The sequence below is a fragment of the Phyllobates terribilis genome, unplaced genomic scaffold (assembly GCF_046119375.1).
Source record: "Phyllobates terribilis strain yellow unplaced genomic scaffold, ASM4611937v1 Scaffold_1__5_contigs__length_1240528914, whole genome shotgun sequence".
NCBI lineage: Eukaryota > Metazoa > Chordata > Amphibia > Anura > Dendrobatidae > Phyllobates > Phyllobates terribilis.
This window is the reverse complement of record NW_027362761.1, coordinates 598,870,358-598,886,523: the sequence shown is the minus strand read 5'-3', so window position 1 is coordinate 598,886,523 and position 16,166 is coordinate 598,870,358. Positions and strand designations below refer to the sequence as shown.

The 16,166-nt window shown below is 57.3% G+C and overlaps 1 protein-coding gene across 1 annotated transcript in view; it reads left to right on the top strand.

Moving 5' to 3' along the window:
* The first annotated feature begins 8,427 nt into the window (after positions 1–8,427).
* Positions 8,428–16,166, top strand: part of LOC141275313 (gastrula zinc finger protein XlCGF66.1-like) — a 41,290-nt gene continuing 33,551 nt past the window's right edge. The window contains exon 1 of the mRNA XM_073686382.1: positions 8,428–8,833. The gene's annotated coding sequence lies outside the window, so the exon portion shown is untranslated. The remainder of the gene's footprint in view (positions 8,834–16,166) is intronic.

Sequence of the window (16,166 nt, the reverse complement as noted above, 5' to 3'; positions counted from 1 at the left end):
ATCGTGAAATGACTAAGCACTCCAAAACATGGAATATAATACTGAAAGCGAGAGACAAAAAATAGTCTATCAATGCAATTAAAATATTTCTTTATTAAATAGTACTCAAAATATAAGAAACAAAATATAATACATGTATACAGACAAGAAGATTAGAAACAAGACTCGGGTATTAAAGGTGTGAGGTCAGCACACTTATAGGGGCAGGGGGAGTAAGGTAATCTGAAGATGCCCCAAATCAATCTTCAGTCAGAACCCGGTGCTCAGCCCCCACAGCTCCCACCTCCACCCCAAAGCGATCTTCAGTCAGAACCCGGAGCACAGCCCCCACCTCCGCCCCAAAGCGATCTTCAGTCAGAACCTGGTGTTCAGCCCCCACAGCTCCCACCTCCGCCCCAAAGCGATCTTCAGTCAGAACCCGATGCTCAGCCCCCACCTCTGCCCCAAAGCGATCTTCAGTCAGAACCCGATGCTCAGCCCCCACACCTCCCACCTCCGCCCCAAAGTGATCTTCAGTCAGAACCCGATGCTCAGCCCCCACACCTCCCACCTCCGCCCCAAAGTGATCTTCAGTCAGAACCTGATGCTCAGCCCCCACCTCTGCCCCAAAGCGATCTTCAGCCAGAACCCGATGCTCAGCCCCCACACCTCCCACCTCCGCCCCAAAGTGATCGTCAGTCAGAACCCGATGCTCAGCCCCCACACCTCCCACCTCCGCCCCAAAGTGATCTTCAGTCAGAACCCGATGCTCAGCCCCCACACCTCCCACCTCCGCCCCAAAGTGATCTTCAGTCAGAACCTGGTGTTCAGCCCCCACACCTCCCACCTCCGCCCCAAAGTGATCTTCAGTCAGAACCCGGTGCTCAGCCCCCACTTCCGCACCAAAGCGATCTTCAGTCAGTACCCGATGCTCAGCCCCCGCACCTCCCACCTCCGCCCCAAAGCGATCTTCAGTCAGAACCCGATGCTCAGCCCCCACCTCTGCCCCAAAGCGATCTTCAGTCAGAACCCGATGCTCAGCCCCCACACCTCCCACCTCCGCCCCAAAGCGATCTTCAGTCAGAACCTGGTGTTCAGCCCCCACAGCTCCCACCTCCGCCCCAAAGCGATCTTCAGTCAGAACCCGGTGCTCAGACCCTGCACCTCCCACCTCCGCCCCAAAGCGATGTTCAGTCAGAACCCGGTGCTCAGCCCCCACAGCTCCCACCTCCACCCCAAAGCGATCTTCACTCAGAACCCGATGCTCAGCCCCCACCTCTGCCCCAAAGCGATCTTCAGTCAGAACCCGATGCTCAGCCCCCACACCTCCCACCTCCGCCCCAAAGCGATCTTCAGCCAGAACCCGATGCTCAGCCCCCACACCTCCCACCTCCGCCCCAAAGTGATCGTCAGTCAGAACCTGATGCTCAGCCCCCACCTCTGCCCCAAAGCGATCTTCAGCCAGAACCCGATGCTCAGCCCCCACACCTCCCACCTCCGCCCCAAAGTGATCTTCAGTCAGAACCGATGCTCAGCCCCCACCTCTGCCCCAAAGCGATCTTCAGTCAGAACCCGATGCTCAGCCCCCACACCTCCCACCTCCGCCCCAAAGCGGTTTTCAGTCAGAACCCGATGCTCAGCCCCCACCTCTGCCCCAAAGCGATCTTCAGTCAGAACCCGATGCTCAGCCCCCACACCTCCCACCTCCGCCCCAAAGTGATCTTCAGTCAGAACCTGATGCTCAGCCCCCACCTCTGCCCCAAAGCGATCTTCAGCCAGAACCCGATGCTCAGCCCCCACACCTCCCACCTCCGCCCCAAAGTGATCTTCAGCCAGAACCTGATGCTCAGCCCCCACCTCCGCCCCAAAGCGATCTTCAGTCAGAACCCAGTGCTCAGCCCCCACACCTTCCATCTCCGCTCCAAAGCGATCTTCAGTCAGAACCCGATGCTCAGCCCCCACACCTCCCACCTCCGCCCCAAAGCGATCTTCAGTCAGAACCCAGTGCTCAGCCCCCACACCTTCCATCTCCGCTCCAAAGCGATCTTCAGTCAGAACCCGATGCTCAGCCCCCACAGCTCCCACCTCCACCCCAAAGTGATCTTCAGTCAGAACCCGATGCTCAGCCCCCACAGCTCCCACCTCCGCCCCAAAGCGATCTTCAGTCAGAACCCGGTGCTCAGCCCCCACAGCTCCCACCTCCGTCCCAAAGGGATCTTCAGTCAGAACCCGGTGCTCAGCCCCCACACCTCCGCCCCAAAGCGATCTTCAGCCAGAACCTGATGCTCAGCCCCCACCTCCGCCCCAAAGCGATCTTCAGTCAGAACCCAGTGCTCAGCCCCCACACCTTCCATCTCCGCTCCAAAGCGATCTTCAGTCAGAACCTGATGCTCAGCCCCCACCTCTGCCCCAAAACGATCTTCAGCCAGAACCTGATGCTCAGCCCCCACACCTCCCACCTCCGCCCCAAAGTGATCTTCAGTCAGAACCTGATGCTCAGCCCCCACCTCTGCCCCAAAGCGATCTTCAGTCAGAACCCGATGCTCAGCCCCCACACCTCCCACCTCCGCCCCAAAGTGATCTTCAGTCAGAACCTGATGCTCAGCCCCCACCTCTGCCCCAAAGCGATCTTCAGCCAGAACCCGATGCTCAGCCCCCACACCTCCCACCTCCGCCCCAAAGTGATCTTCAGCCAGAACCTGATGCTCAGCCCCCACCTCCGCCCCAAAGCGATCTTCAGCCAGAACCCAGTGCTCAGCCCCCACACCTTCCATCTCCGCTCCAAAGCGATCTTCAGTCAGAACCCGATGCTCAGCCCCCACACCTCCCACCTCCGCCCCAAAGCGATCTTCAGTCAGAACCCAGTGCTCAGCCCCCACACCTTCCATCTCCGCTCCAAAGCGATCTTCAGTCAGAACCCGATGCTCAGCCCCCACAGCTCCCACCTCCACCCCAAAGTGATCTTCAGTCAGAACCCGATGCTCAGCCCCCACAGCTCCCACCTCCGCCCCAAAGCGATCTTCAGTCAGAACCCGGTGCTCAGCCCCCACAGCTCCCACCTCCGTCCCAAAGGGATCTTCAGTCAGAACCCGGTGCTCAGCCCCCACACCTCCCACCTCCGTCCCAAAGTGATCTTCAGTCAGAACCTGATGCTCAGCCCCCACACCTCCCACCTCCGCCCCAAAGCGATCTTCAGTCAGAACCCAGTGCTCAGCCCCCACACCTTCCATCTCCGCTCCAAAGCGATCTTCAGTCAGAACCCGATGCTCAGCCCCCACAGCTCCCACCTCCACCCCAAAGTGATCTTCAGTCAGAACCCGATGCTCAGCCCCCACAGCTCCCACCTCCGCCCCAAAGCGATCTTCAGTCAGAACCCGGTGCTCAGCCCCCACAGCTCCCACCTCCGTCCCAAAGGGATCTTCAGCCAGAACCCGGTGCTCAGCCCCCACACCTCCCACCTCCGTCCCAAAGGGATCATAAGCCTGAACCCGATGCTCAGCCCCCACACCTCCCACCTCCGCCCCAAAGTGATCTTCAGTCAGAACCCGATGCTCAGCCCCCACACCTCCCACCTCCGCCCCAAAGCGATCTTCAGTCAGAACCCAGTGCTCAGCCCCCACACCTTCCATCTCCGCTCCAAAGCGATCTTCAGTCAGAACCCGATGCTCAGCCCCCACAGCTCCCACCTCCACCCCAAAGTGATCTTCAGTCAGAACCCGATGCTCAGCCCCCACAGCTCCCACCTCCGCCCCAAAGCGATCTTCAGTCAGAACCCGGTGCTCAGCCCCCACAGCTCCCACCTCCGTCCCAAAGGGATCTTCAGCCAGAACCCGATGCTCAGCCCCCACACCTCCCACCTCCGCCCCAAAGTGATCTTCAGTCAGAACCCGATGCTCAGCCCCCACACCTCCCACCTCCGTCCCAAAGGGATCTTCAGCCAGAACCCGATGCTCAGCCCCCACACCTCCCACCTCCGCCCCAAAGTGATCTTCAGTCAGAACCCGATGCTCAGCCCCCACACCTCCCACCTCCGCCCCAAAGCGATCTTCAGCCAGAACCTGATGCTCAGCCCCCACCTCCGCCCCAAAGCGATCTTCAGTCAGAACCCAGTGCTCAGCCCCCACACCTTCCATCTCCGCTCCAAAGTGATCTTCAGTCAGAACCCGATGCTCAGCCCCCACACCTCCCACCTCCGCCCCAAAGCGATCTTCAGTCAGAACCCAGTGCTCAGCCCCCACACCTTCCATCTCCGCTCCAAAGCGATCTTCAGTCAGAACCCGATGCTCAGCCCCCACAGCTCCCACCTCCACCCCAAAGTGATCTTCAGTCAGAACCCGATGCTCAGCCCCCACAGCTCCCACCTCCGCCCCAAAGCGATCTTCAGTCAGAACCCGGTGCTCAGCCCCCACAGCTCCCACCTCCGTCCCAAAGGGATCTTCAGCCAGAACCCGATGCTCAGCCCCCACACCTCCCACCTCCGCCCCAAAGTGATCTTCAGTCAGAACCCGATGCTCAGCCCCCACACCTCCCACCTCCGTCCCAAAGGGATCTTCAGCCAGAACCCGATGCTCAGCCCCCACACCTCCCACCTCCGCCCCAAAGTGATCTTCAGTCAGAACCCGATGCTCAGCCCCCACACCTCCCACCTCCGCCCCAAAGCGATCTTCAGTCAGAACCCAGTGCTCAGCCCCCACACCTTCCATCTCCGCTCCAAAGCGATCTTCAGTCAGAACCCGATGCTCAGCTCCCACCTCCACCCCAAAGTGATCTTCAGTCAGAACCCGATGCTCAGCCCCCACAGCTCCCACCTCCGCCCCAAAGCGATCTTCAGTCAGAACCCGGTGCTCAGCCCCCACAGCTCCCACCTCCGTCCCAAAGGGATCTTCAGCCAGAACCCGATGCTCAGCCCCCACACCTCCCACCTCCGCCCCAAAGCGATCTTCAGCCAGAACCTGATGCTCAGCCCCCACCTCCGCCCCAAAGCGATCTTCAGTCAGAACCCAGTGCTCAGCCCCCACACCTTCCATCTCCGCTCCAAAGCGATCTTCAGTCAGAACCCGATGCTCAGCCCCCACACCTCCCACCTCCGCCCCAAAGCGATCTTCAGTCAGAACCCAGTGCTCAGCCCCCACACCTTCCATCTCCGCTCCAAAGCGATCTTCAGTCAGAACCCGATGCTCAGCCCCCACAGCTCCCACCTCCACCCCAAAGTGATCTTCAGTCAGAACCCGATGCTCAGCCCCCACAGCTCCCACCTCCGCCCCAAAGCGATCTTCAGTCAGAACCCGGTGCTCAGCCCCCACAGCTCCCACCTCCGTCCCAAAGGGATCTTCAGTCAGAACCCGGTGCTCAGCCCCCACACCTCCCACCTCCGCCCCAAAGCGATCTTCAGTCAGAGCCTGGTGCTCAGCTCCCACCTCTGCCCCAAAGCGATCTTCAGTCAGAACCCGGTGCTCAGCCCCCACAGCTCCCACCTCCGCCCCAAAGCGATCTTCAGTCAGAACCCGGTGCTCAGCCCCCACAGCTCCCACCTCCGTCCCAAAGGGATCTTCAGTCAGAACCCGGTGCTCAGCCCCCACACCTCCCACCTCCGCCCCAAAGCGATCTTCAGTCAGAGCCTGGTGCTCAGCTCCCACCTCTGCCCCAAAGCGATCTTCAGTCAGAACCCGGTGCTCAGCCCCCACAGCTCCCACCTCCGCCCCAAAGCGATCTTCAGTCAGAACCCGGTGCTCAGCCCCCACAGCTCCCACCTCCGTCCCAAAGGGATCTTCAGTCAGAACCTGGTGCTCAGCCCCCACTTCCGCACCAAAGCGATCTTCAGTCAGAACCCAGTGCTCAGCCCCCACACCTTCCATCTCCGCTCCAAAGCGATCTTCAGTCAGAACCCGATGCTCAGCCCCCACACCTCCCACCTCCGCCCCAAAGCGATCTTCAGTCAGAACCCGATGCTCAGCCCCCACACCTCCCACCTCCGCCCCAAAGTGATCTTCAGTCAGAACCCGGTGCTCAGCCCCCACACCTCCCACCTCCGCCCCAAAGTGATCTTCAGTCAGAACCCGGTGCTCAGCCCCCACTTCCGCACCAAAGCGATCTTCAGTCAGTACCCGATGCTCAGCCCCCGCACCTCCCACCTCCGCCCCAAAGCGATCTTCAGTCAGAACCCGATGCTCAGCCCCCACCTCTGCCCCAAAGCGATCTTCAGTCAGAACCCGATGCTCAGCCCCCACACCTCCCACCTCCGCCCCAAAGCGATTTTCAGTCAGAACCCGATGCTCAGCCCCCACCTCTGCCCCAAAGCGATCTTCAGTCAGAACCCGATGCTCAGCCCCCGCACCTCCCACCTCCGCCCCAAAGCGATCTTCAGTCAGAACCCGATGCTCAGCCCCCACCTCTGCCCCAAAGCGATCTTCAGTCAGAACCCGATGCTCCGCCCCCACACCTCCCACCTCCGCCCCAAAGCGATCTTCAGTCAGAACCCGATGCTCAGCCCCCACACCTCCCACCTCCGTCCCAAAGGGATCTTCAGCCAGAACCCGATGCTCAGCCCCCACACCTCCCACCTCCGCCCCAAAGTGATCTTCAGTCAGAACCCGATGCTCAGCCCCCACACCTCCCACCTCCGCCCCAAAGCGATCTTCAGTCAGAACCCAGTGCTCAGCCCCCACACCTTCCATCTCCGCTCCAAAGCGATCTTCAGTCAGAACCCGATGCTCAGCTCCCACCTCCACCCCAAAGTGATCTTCAGTCAGAACCCGATGCTCAGCCCCCACAGCTCCCACCTCCGCCCCAAAGCGATCTTCAGTCAGAACCCGGTGCTCAGCCCCCACAGCTCCCACCTCCGTCCCAAAGGGATCTTCAGCCAGAACCCGATGCTCAGCCCCCACACCTCCCACCTCCGCCCCAAAGCGATCTTCAGCCAGAACCTGATGCTCAGCCCCCACCTCCGCCCCAAAGCGATCTTCAGTCAGAACCCAGTGCTCAGCCCCCACACCTTCCATCTCCGCTCCAAAGCGATCTTCAGTCAGAACCCGATGCTCAGCCCCCACACCTCCCACCTCCGCCCCAAAGCGATCTTCAGTCAGAACCCAGTGCTCAGCCCCCACACCTTCCATCTCCGCTCCAAAGCGATCTTCAGTCAGAACCCGATGCTCAGCCCCCACAGCTCCCACCTCCACCCCAAAGTGATCTTCAGTCAGAACCCGATGCTCAGCCCCCACAGCTCCCACCTCCGCCCCAAAGCGATCTTCAGTCAGAACCCGGTGCTCAGCCCCCACAGCTCCCACCTCCGTCCCAAAGGGATCTTCAGTCAGAACCCGGTGCTCAGCCCCCACACCTCCCACCTCCGCCCCAAAGCGATCTTCAGTCAGAGCCTGGTGCTCAGCTCCCACCTCTGCCCCAAAGCGATCTTCAGTCAGAACCCGGTGCTCAGCCCCCACAGCTCCCACCTCCGCCCCAAAGCGATCTTCAGTCAGAACCCGGTGCTCAGCCCCCACAGCTCCCACCTCCGTCCCAAAGGGATCTTCAGTCAGAACCCGGTGCTCAGCCCCCACACCTCCCACCTCCGCCCCAAAGCGATCTTCAGTCAGAGCCTGGTGCTCAGCTCCCACCTCTGCCCCAAAGCGATCTTCAGTCAGAACCCGGTGCTCAGCCCCCACAGCTCCCACCTCCGCCCCAAAGCGATCTTCAGTCAGAACCCGGTGCTCAGCCCCCACAGCTCCCACCTCCGTCCCAAAGGGATCTTCAGTCAGAACCTGGTGCTCAGCCCCCACTTCCGCACCAAAGCGATCTTCAGTCAGAACCCAGTGCTCAGCCCCCACACCTTCCATCTCCGCTCCAAAGCGATCTTCAGTCAGAACCCGATGCTCAGCCCCCACACCTCCCACCTCCGCCCCAAAGCGATCTTCAGTCAGAACCCGATGCTCAGCCCCCACACCTCCCACCTCCGCCCCAAAGTGATCTTCAGTCAGAACCCGGTGCTCAGCCCCCACACCTCCCACCTCCGCCCCAAAGTGATCTTCAGTCAGAACCCGGTGCTCAGCCCCCACTTCCGCACCAAAGCGATCTTCAGTCAGTACCCGATGCTCAGCCCCCGCACCTCCCACCTCCGCCCCAAAGCGATCTTCAGTCAGAACCCGATGCTCAGCCCCCACCTCTGCCCCAAAGCGATCTTCAGTCAGAACCCGATGCTCAGCCCCCACACCTCCCACCTCCGCCCCAAAGCGATTTTCAGTCAGAACCCGATGCTCAGCCCCCACCTCTGCCCCAAAGCGATCTTCAGTCAGAACCCGATGCTCAGCCCCCGCACCTCCCACCTCCGCCCCAAAGCGATCTTCAGTCAGAACCCGATGCTCAGCCCCCACCTCTGCCCCAAAGCGATCTTCAGTCAGAACCCGATGCTCCGCCCCCACACCTCCCACCTCCGCCCCAAAGCGATCTTCAGTCAGAACCCGATGCTCAGCCCCCGCACCTCCCACCTCCGTCCCAAAGCGATCTTCAGTCAGAACCCGATGCTCAGCCCCCACAGCTCCTTCATTAATGGAGCATGGAGAGGAGGAGGGCGGCTCTTCCCTGAATCGCATTGATCTCCGGACCTGGACAGCCGGGAACTGCTGGAGAGGAAGGTGGAGCAGAAGCTCCCGAGAGACAGGTTAACCATGTGAAGACCGGTATACCGCCGATACTGCCGGGAATCATTGGTCAACAAAGTCTCTACAACATCATCAATAGATTCAGAGTCAGACTGACTGACTACACACAGACCACAGACACCTCCTCGCACCATGTGACTGATCACATGACGGTGACATCACACAGGTCCTGTCAGCACACGGCGGTGCCGGCTCTGCAGGTGGAGGTATGTGTGTGTTCTCCTCTGGTCAGGGATACAGCTGTGCGCTGTCCCTGGTTGCTATGGGAATAATGGCGGCTTTTCCTGTAGTTTGGTTGATAAATCTCCCTCTTTGTGACTATGTGATTGGACTGTGGTGACATGACATCCCCCTCCGCTCCTGCATGTTGTGATTACACTTACCACAGCAAAATCTCATGACCACTGTTGTCGCTGATGGTTTCCAGCGGTACTGTGCCGTACATACTGGGATCGCCTCCTCTGCCAGTGATTGGCTGCAGCAATCATGTGCTGTCCTTATTAGCATCAACACCTCGGCTTGTGATTTATTGCAGCAGTCATATGCTTTCCCTACTGACATCACCTCTTCGGCCAGTGATTGGCTGCAGCAGTCATGTGCATTCCTTATTGGCATCACCTCTTTTGCCAGTGATTGGCTGCAGCAGTCATGTGCCTTCCTTATTGGCATCACCTCTTTTGCCAGTGATTGGCTGCAGCAGTCATGTGCATTCCTTATTGGCATCACCTCTTTTGCCAGTGATTGGCTGCAGCAGTCATGTGCGTTCCTTACAGGCATCGCTTCCTCGGGCAGTGATTGGCTGCAGCAGTCATGTGCATTCCTTATTGGCATCACCTCCTCGGCCAGTGTTTGGCTGCAGCAGTCATGTTCCATCCCTACTGGCATCGCCTCCTCGGCCAGTGATTGGCTGCAGCAGTCATGTGCGTTCCTTACTGACATCACCTCCTCGGCCAGCGATTGGCTGTAGCAGTCATGTTCCATCCCTACTGGCATCGCCTCCTCGGCCAGTGATTGGCTGCAGCAGTCATGTGCGTTCCTTACTGACATCACCTCCTCGGCCAGCGATTGGCTGTAGCAGTCATGTTCCATCCTTACTAGCATCACCTCCTCGGCCAATGATTGGCTGCAGCAATCATGTGCAGTACATACTGCAGAAAACCATAAGAAAATGGACCCCTAAAATATAACTTTAATTGAGAAAGTTAAAACCAAAAAACTCGTTCGCCCATGATAGTGAGTGTACACCCCATGAACCAGAATCTAACTATGATACACACAATACCGAAAAATATTACAAAAAGGGGTCTCCAAAGGGAGCAAAAAAAAAGATTATTCCGCCCCCACTATTGTATGTGGCCACAGGACTTTGCTGTATTGATAACTTGCCATATGATCCCCTGATGACCCCACTATCCCTGGGGGAAACGCGTCGGGATTTGACTAGGACTATGGGACTGGTTTACTGTAACAGATCAGCACCTCTGCTGCTGCTGCCCGGCCACTGTCTTCTCTACTTACAGACTATGACTGGCTTTCTTCATGTATACATTTGGTTTTGCATGATTTATATTGAGATCCATCTTATCCTGATGCCCCCTTTGCTGATTTTGTGATATGACGCTACCTGTTCTGCACTTTATTAATAGAGATATTGATATCTAGCAGATTTGATGTCCCCTCACTGGTTTTGTTTCCATCTGTTGATATGGGCTGATATAAAGTGCAATTTTTTTTTAATGCCGGCTGATTTTGTGATATTATACTACTTGTTTTGAGGACAATACAAGTAATATGTAGATTGCTTTTTTTGGCCGTTTTTCAGCCAAATTATTATTCTTTGGATCCGTTGAGAAAAAACTCTTGGGGACGAAATTAACAGCTTGTTTTGTCTGTTTCATGCAAACTGGGCTATGACATATACATTCTACGCATCTGACATTACCTGCGCTGCACTTTATGTTAGGGGTGTATTAGGGTCTCAGGGGAAAGCCGCCGAGGAGTGGGGGCGCTATATCACATAATTTAGGGTGCACCCTCCGCTGGCAGGCAAGGAATCCATTAGGGAGTTCTAGGGTTATATATTCCCTACATATTATACTATAATAATTTTTTTGCTCCCTTTGGAGACCCCTTTTTGGACCATTTTTCGGTATTGTGTGTATCATAGTTAGATTTTGGTTCATGGGGTGTACACTCACTAACATGGGCCTACAAGTATTTTGGCTTTAACTTTCTCAATAAAAGTTATATTTTAGGTGTCCATTTTCTTATGGTTTTCTGTAGTTGTGCGGGGCCCTACCTTTGATTATTTTTTTCTGGTTTTGCTGTACATACTGGCATCAACACCTCAGTCACTGATTGGTGGCAGCAGTAATGGACTGTAGAAAGCAGTATCACCACATTGACCAGTGATTAGCTGTAGCGGTCATGTGACATACATACTGGCATCTGCACATTGAGCAGTGATTGGCTGCAGTGGTCATGTACTGTACATGGCATTACCTCCTATGCCAATGATTGGCTGCAGCAGTTATGTGCCGTACTTACTGACATCACCTCCTCTGCCAGTAATTGGCTGCAGCAGTCATGTGTCAAACTTACTAACATTATTTCCTTGGCCAGTGATTGGCTGAAGCACTCTTGTGCCATACTTAGTGGCATTACCTCCTCGGCCATGGATTGGCTGCGACAGCATGTACTGTACATGGCATCACGTCCTCTGCCAGTGATTAATTGCAGCAGTAATGTGCTGTACTTACTGGCATCACCTCCTCTGCCAGTGATTGGCTGCAGCAGTTATGTGCCGTATTTACTGACATCACCTCCTCTGCCAGTGATTGGCTGCAGCACTCTTATGCCATACTTACTGGCATCACTTTCTCTGCTAGTGATTGTCTTCAGCAGTCATGTACTGTACATGGCATCACCTTCTCTGCTAGTGATTGGCTGCAGCAGTCATGAGCCGTACTTACTGGCATCACCTCCTCTGCCAGTGATTGGCTACAGTAGTCATGTGCCGTCATTACTGGCATCATCTCCTCTGCCAGTGATTGGCTGCAGCAGTCATGTGCCGTCATTACTGGCATCACCTCCTCGACCAGTGATTGGCTGCAACACTCTTGTGCCGTACTTACTGGCATTACCTCCTCGGCCATGGATTGGCTGCGGCGGTCATGTGCTATACATGGCATCACCTCCTCTGCCAGTGATTGCCTGCAACAGTCCTGTGCCATCTTTACTGGCATCACCTCCTCTGCGAGTGATTGGCTGCAGCAGTCATGTACTGTACATGGTATCACCTACCCGACCAGTGATTGTTTGCAGCAGTCATGTACTGTACATTGCATCACCTCCTCTGCCAGGGATTGGCTGCAGCAGTCATGTACTGTACATGGCATCACCTCCTCTGCTAGTGATTGGATGCAGCGGTCATGTACTGTATATGGCATCAACTCCTCGACCAGTGATTGTCTGCAGCAGTCATATAATGATGCCACTTGCTCTGACCTCCCCCTTTTTTCCAGAGTTATAACTTTGTTTCCCTTGACAGCCGCTTGTGGCTCACTTATTGTTAGACGAGTTGTAGTTTTGAATGGCGCTAAGGTTCAGAGAATTGGCTCAAATTTTACAAAAAATTAGGATTTTCCTGAATCCAAAAGTTTTGTGATTCGCTTCTTGCGCATTCAGCTGAATAATAACCAGCCAGAGTCCGCGAGTAGTGGAATAAAGGGGCGAAAAACAAAACGCTAACCTCATCACTCACCTGTCCTGCCGCAGCATGTAGCTGCCTCCGGTATCACATGCGCGACATCACCTAGTCTGCTGCAGAAGGAGCTGCGTGGAGAACCAGATGGGGGGGGCAGCGGCGGAAAGGGGAACCTGCTGTAACGGGTCTGGGAGGCGGAACCTCTGAGCTACTATACAAGGGGGCGGTCCTTGTAAGGGAGCGGGTGGCGACCAGGCAGGCAGTCACAGCAGGTGACCGGGACAGTCTCTGGATGAACGGGCAGGAGGTCACGGCAAGTGACCGGGGCAGTCTCTGGGTGAACGGGCAGATGGTCACGGCAAGTGACCGGGGCAGTCTCTGGGTGAACGGGCAGATGGTCACGGCAAGTGACCGGGGCAGTCTCTGGGTGAACGGGCAGATGGTCACGGCAAGTGACCGGGGCAGTCTCTGGGTAAAGGGTTGGTACGACCTGTGGCGGCTGATGGTAGACGTGAGCTCCCAGGTGAGCAGGCGAGAGTCTCTGGATAAACGGGTGGTCACAGCATGTGACGGCGGAGCCTCCAGGAAGACCAACAGACAGGCGGCAGATGAGCGCTCCCAGGTGAGCGGGCAGAAGTCTCTGGACAGGCGGGTGGTCACAGCACGTGACGGCAGAGCCTCCAGGTAGGCTAGCAGACAGGCAGCAGATGAGCGCTCCCAGGTGAGCGGGCAGGAGTCACTGGACAGGCAGGTGGTCACAGCACGTGACGGCAGAGCCTCCAGGTAGGCTAGCAGGCAGGTAGCAGATGTGCGCTCCCAGGTGAGCGGGCAAGCTGGTCCATAGACAGACTGACAAGAGTTGGAAGGCAGACCGTCGGACCTCAGGCAAGCAGGCAGGTAGTTGATGTGCGCTCCCAGGTGAGCGGGCAAGCTGGTCCTTAGACAGACTGACAGGAGTAGTAAGGCAGACCGTCGGACCTCAGGCTAGCAGGCAGGTAGCAGAATATTAGGCAGGAATAAGACAGCAAGCTGGCAGGAATCTGGCAGGTAACTGGCAACGGGACCTGAGGGCTGAAGCAGAGTAGTGAACAGTGCAACAACATTGCTCGGGCACCTCCATTTTGGAGGAGGTGCCTTATATATGGTGAAGTCCTCCGGCCATTGGCCGGGGACTCCTTAGGACGGCGCGCACGGCCCCTTTAAGAGGGAGGGAGAGCGCGCGCGCCCTAAGCACAGTGGCCGGGAAGGAGCGCGCGCTGCCAGCAGAGCGGGAGGAGGACGCCGGGCACGGAGCAGAGAGGTGAGGGGAACAGCGTCCCTGCCTAGCAGAGGGCAGGGACGCCGGCGCTACACCTGCCATTAGATTCATGCTGCCTGAACCCAAACCAGACAGTTCAGAGAAAACATAGTTTGAACAGCGGGCTGGGAATTATAGTGAGAGACGTGACTAGTCCGCCCCTGCTTCTCCCCCTTTCCACTCTAGTTGCTTGACCGGTCTCTCACATTTTTGTAAATAGGGAGAAACCGGTCAATCAACTGCAGGGGGGCATAGAAATTTTTTTTAAACTTAGGCTATGTGCCCATGGTCCGGACGTAGCAGCGCTTTGGATGCAGCATATTTTTGCTGCGTCCAAAATGTTGCATTCTATTGAACGCAGGTAAATTCACATGTGTTCACTGAATCATGCGGATTTACCGCATTTAATACATTCTAGTGATCAAATTTATGTTGCGGAGACTAGCGACTCCGCAAGAGAATTTGACATGCTGCAGTCCTGAAAGACGCGCTGCATGTCAGTGTCCACGGATGATCCGCAGCCTCAGATGCACGCATAGTGGACATGGGATTTCTAGAAAGACCATACACTATGCTGTAACATCTGGACGCTGCGGGTTTTACTCTGTATAAACACACTGCTTCAAACCCGCAGCAGCTCCTGATCGTGGCCACGTACCCAAACTCACCCGCTGTAGCGTCGGCGTCCCTGCCCTCTGCTAGGCAGGGACGCTGTTCCCCTCACCTCTCTGCTCCGAGCCTGGCGTCCTCCTCCCGCTCTGCTGGCAGCGTGCGCTCCTTCCCGGCCACTGTGCTTAGGGCGCGCGCGCTTCCTCCCTCTTAAAGGGGCCGCGCGCGCCGTCCTAAGGAGTCCCCGGCCAATGGCCGGAGGACTTTACCATATATAAGGCACCTCCTCCAAAATGGAGGTGCCCGAGCAATGTTGTTGCACTGTTCACTACTCTGCTTCAGCCCTCAGGTCCCGTTGCCAGATACTTGCCAGATACTTGCCAGATTCCTGCCAGCCTGATATTCAACTACCTGCCTGCTAGCCTGAGGTCCGACGGTCTGCCTTACTACTCCTGTCAGTCTGTCTAAGGACCAGCTTGCCCGCTCACCTGGGAGCGCACATCAACTACCTGCCTGCTTGCCTGAGGTCCGACGGTCTGCCTTCCAACTCTTGTCAGTCTGTCTATGGACCAGCTTGCCCGCTCACCTGGGAGCGCACATCTGCTACCTGCCTGCTAGCCTACCTGGAGGCTCTGCCGTCACGTGCTGTGACCACCTGCCTGTCCAGTGACTCCTGCCCGCTCACCTGGGAGCGCTCATCTGTTGCCAGTCTGCTAGCCTACCTGGAGGCTCTGCCGTCACGTGCTGTGACCACCCGCCTGTCCAGTGACTCCTGCCCGCTCACCTGGGAGCGCTCATCTGTTGCCAGTCTGCTAGCCTACCTGGAGGCTCTGCCGTCACGTGCTGTGACCACCCGCCTGTCCAGAGACTTCTGCCCGCTCACCTGGGAGCGCTCATCTGCCGCCTGTCTGTTGGTCTTCCTGGGAGCTCCGCCGTCACATGCTGTGACCACCCGTTTATCCAGAGTCTCTCGCCTGCTCACCTGGGAGCTCACGTCTACCATCAGCCGCCACAGGTCGTACCAACCCTTTACCCAGAGACTGCCCCGGTCACTTGCCGTGACCATCTGCCCGTTCACCCAGAGACTGCCCCGGTCACTTGCCGTGACCATCTGCCCGTTCACCCAGAGACAGCCCCGGTCACTTGCCGTGACCATCTGCCCGTTCACCCAGAGACAGCCCCGGTCACTTGCCGTGACCATCTGCCCGTTCACCCAGAGACTGCCCCGGTCACTTGCCGTGACCATCTGCCCGTTCACCCAGAGACTGCCCCGGTCACTTGCCGTGACCATCTGCCCGTTCACCCAGTGACTGCCCCGGTCACTTGCCGTGACCTCCTGCCCGTTCTTCTAGAGACTGTCCCGGTCACCTGCTGTGACTGCCTGCCTGGTCGCCACCCGCTCCCTTACAAGGACCGCCCCCTTGTATAGTAGCTCAGAGGTTCCGCCTCCCAGACCCGTTACAGTTTGCTCGGGCCATGGAACCCGGTGGCACCCAAGCTCCCTCGCTCTCGGACCTCTGTCATGAACTGTCCCGTCAGAGGTCCCAACAGGAGTCCATCCTGGGTCACCTGCGGAATGTCAATTCTCGTCTGGACACTCTGACTGCTCCACCAGCAACCACCACCAATACCATGGTATCCTACCCCGGACCCCGGCTTTCTGCACCTCCTCGCTTCGGAGGCGACTCCACCCAGGCTCGGGGCTTCATAAATCAGTGCACCCTGCACTTTGAACTCCTGTCCCACCAGTTTAACTCCGACCGGGCCAAAATTGCCTTCATCATGTCCCATCTCACCGGGGAGGCCCTGGCCTGGCTAAATCCTCTATGGGAGAGAGTAGACCCCCTGGTGTCCGACTTGCCTGCCTTTCTCATGGCTTTCCGGAAAGTCTTCGACGAACCCGGACGGAAGACCTCATCCGCATCAT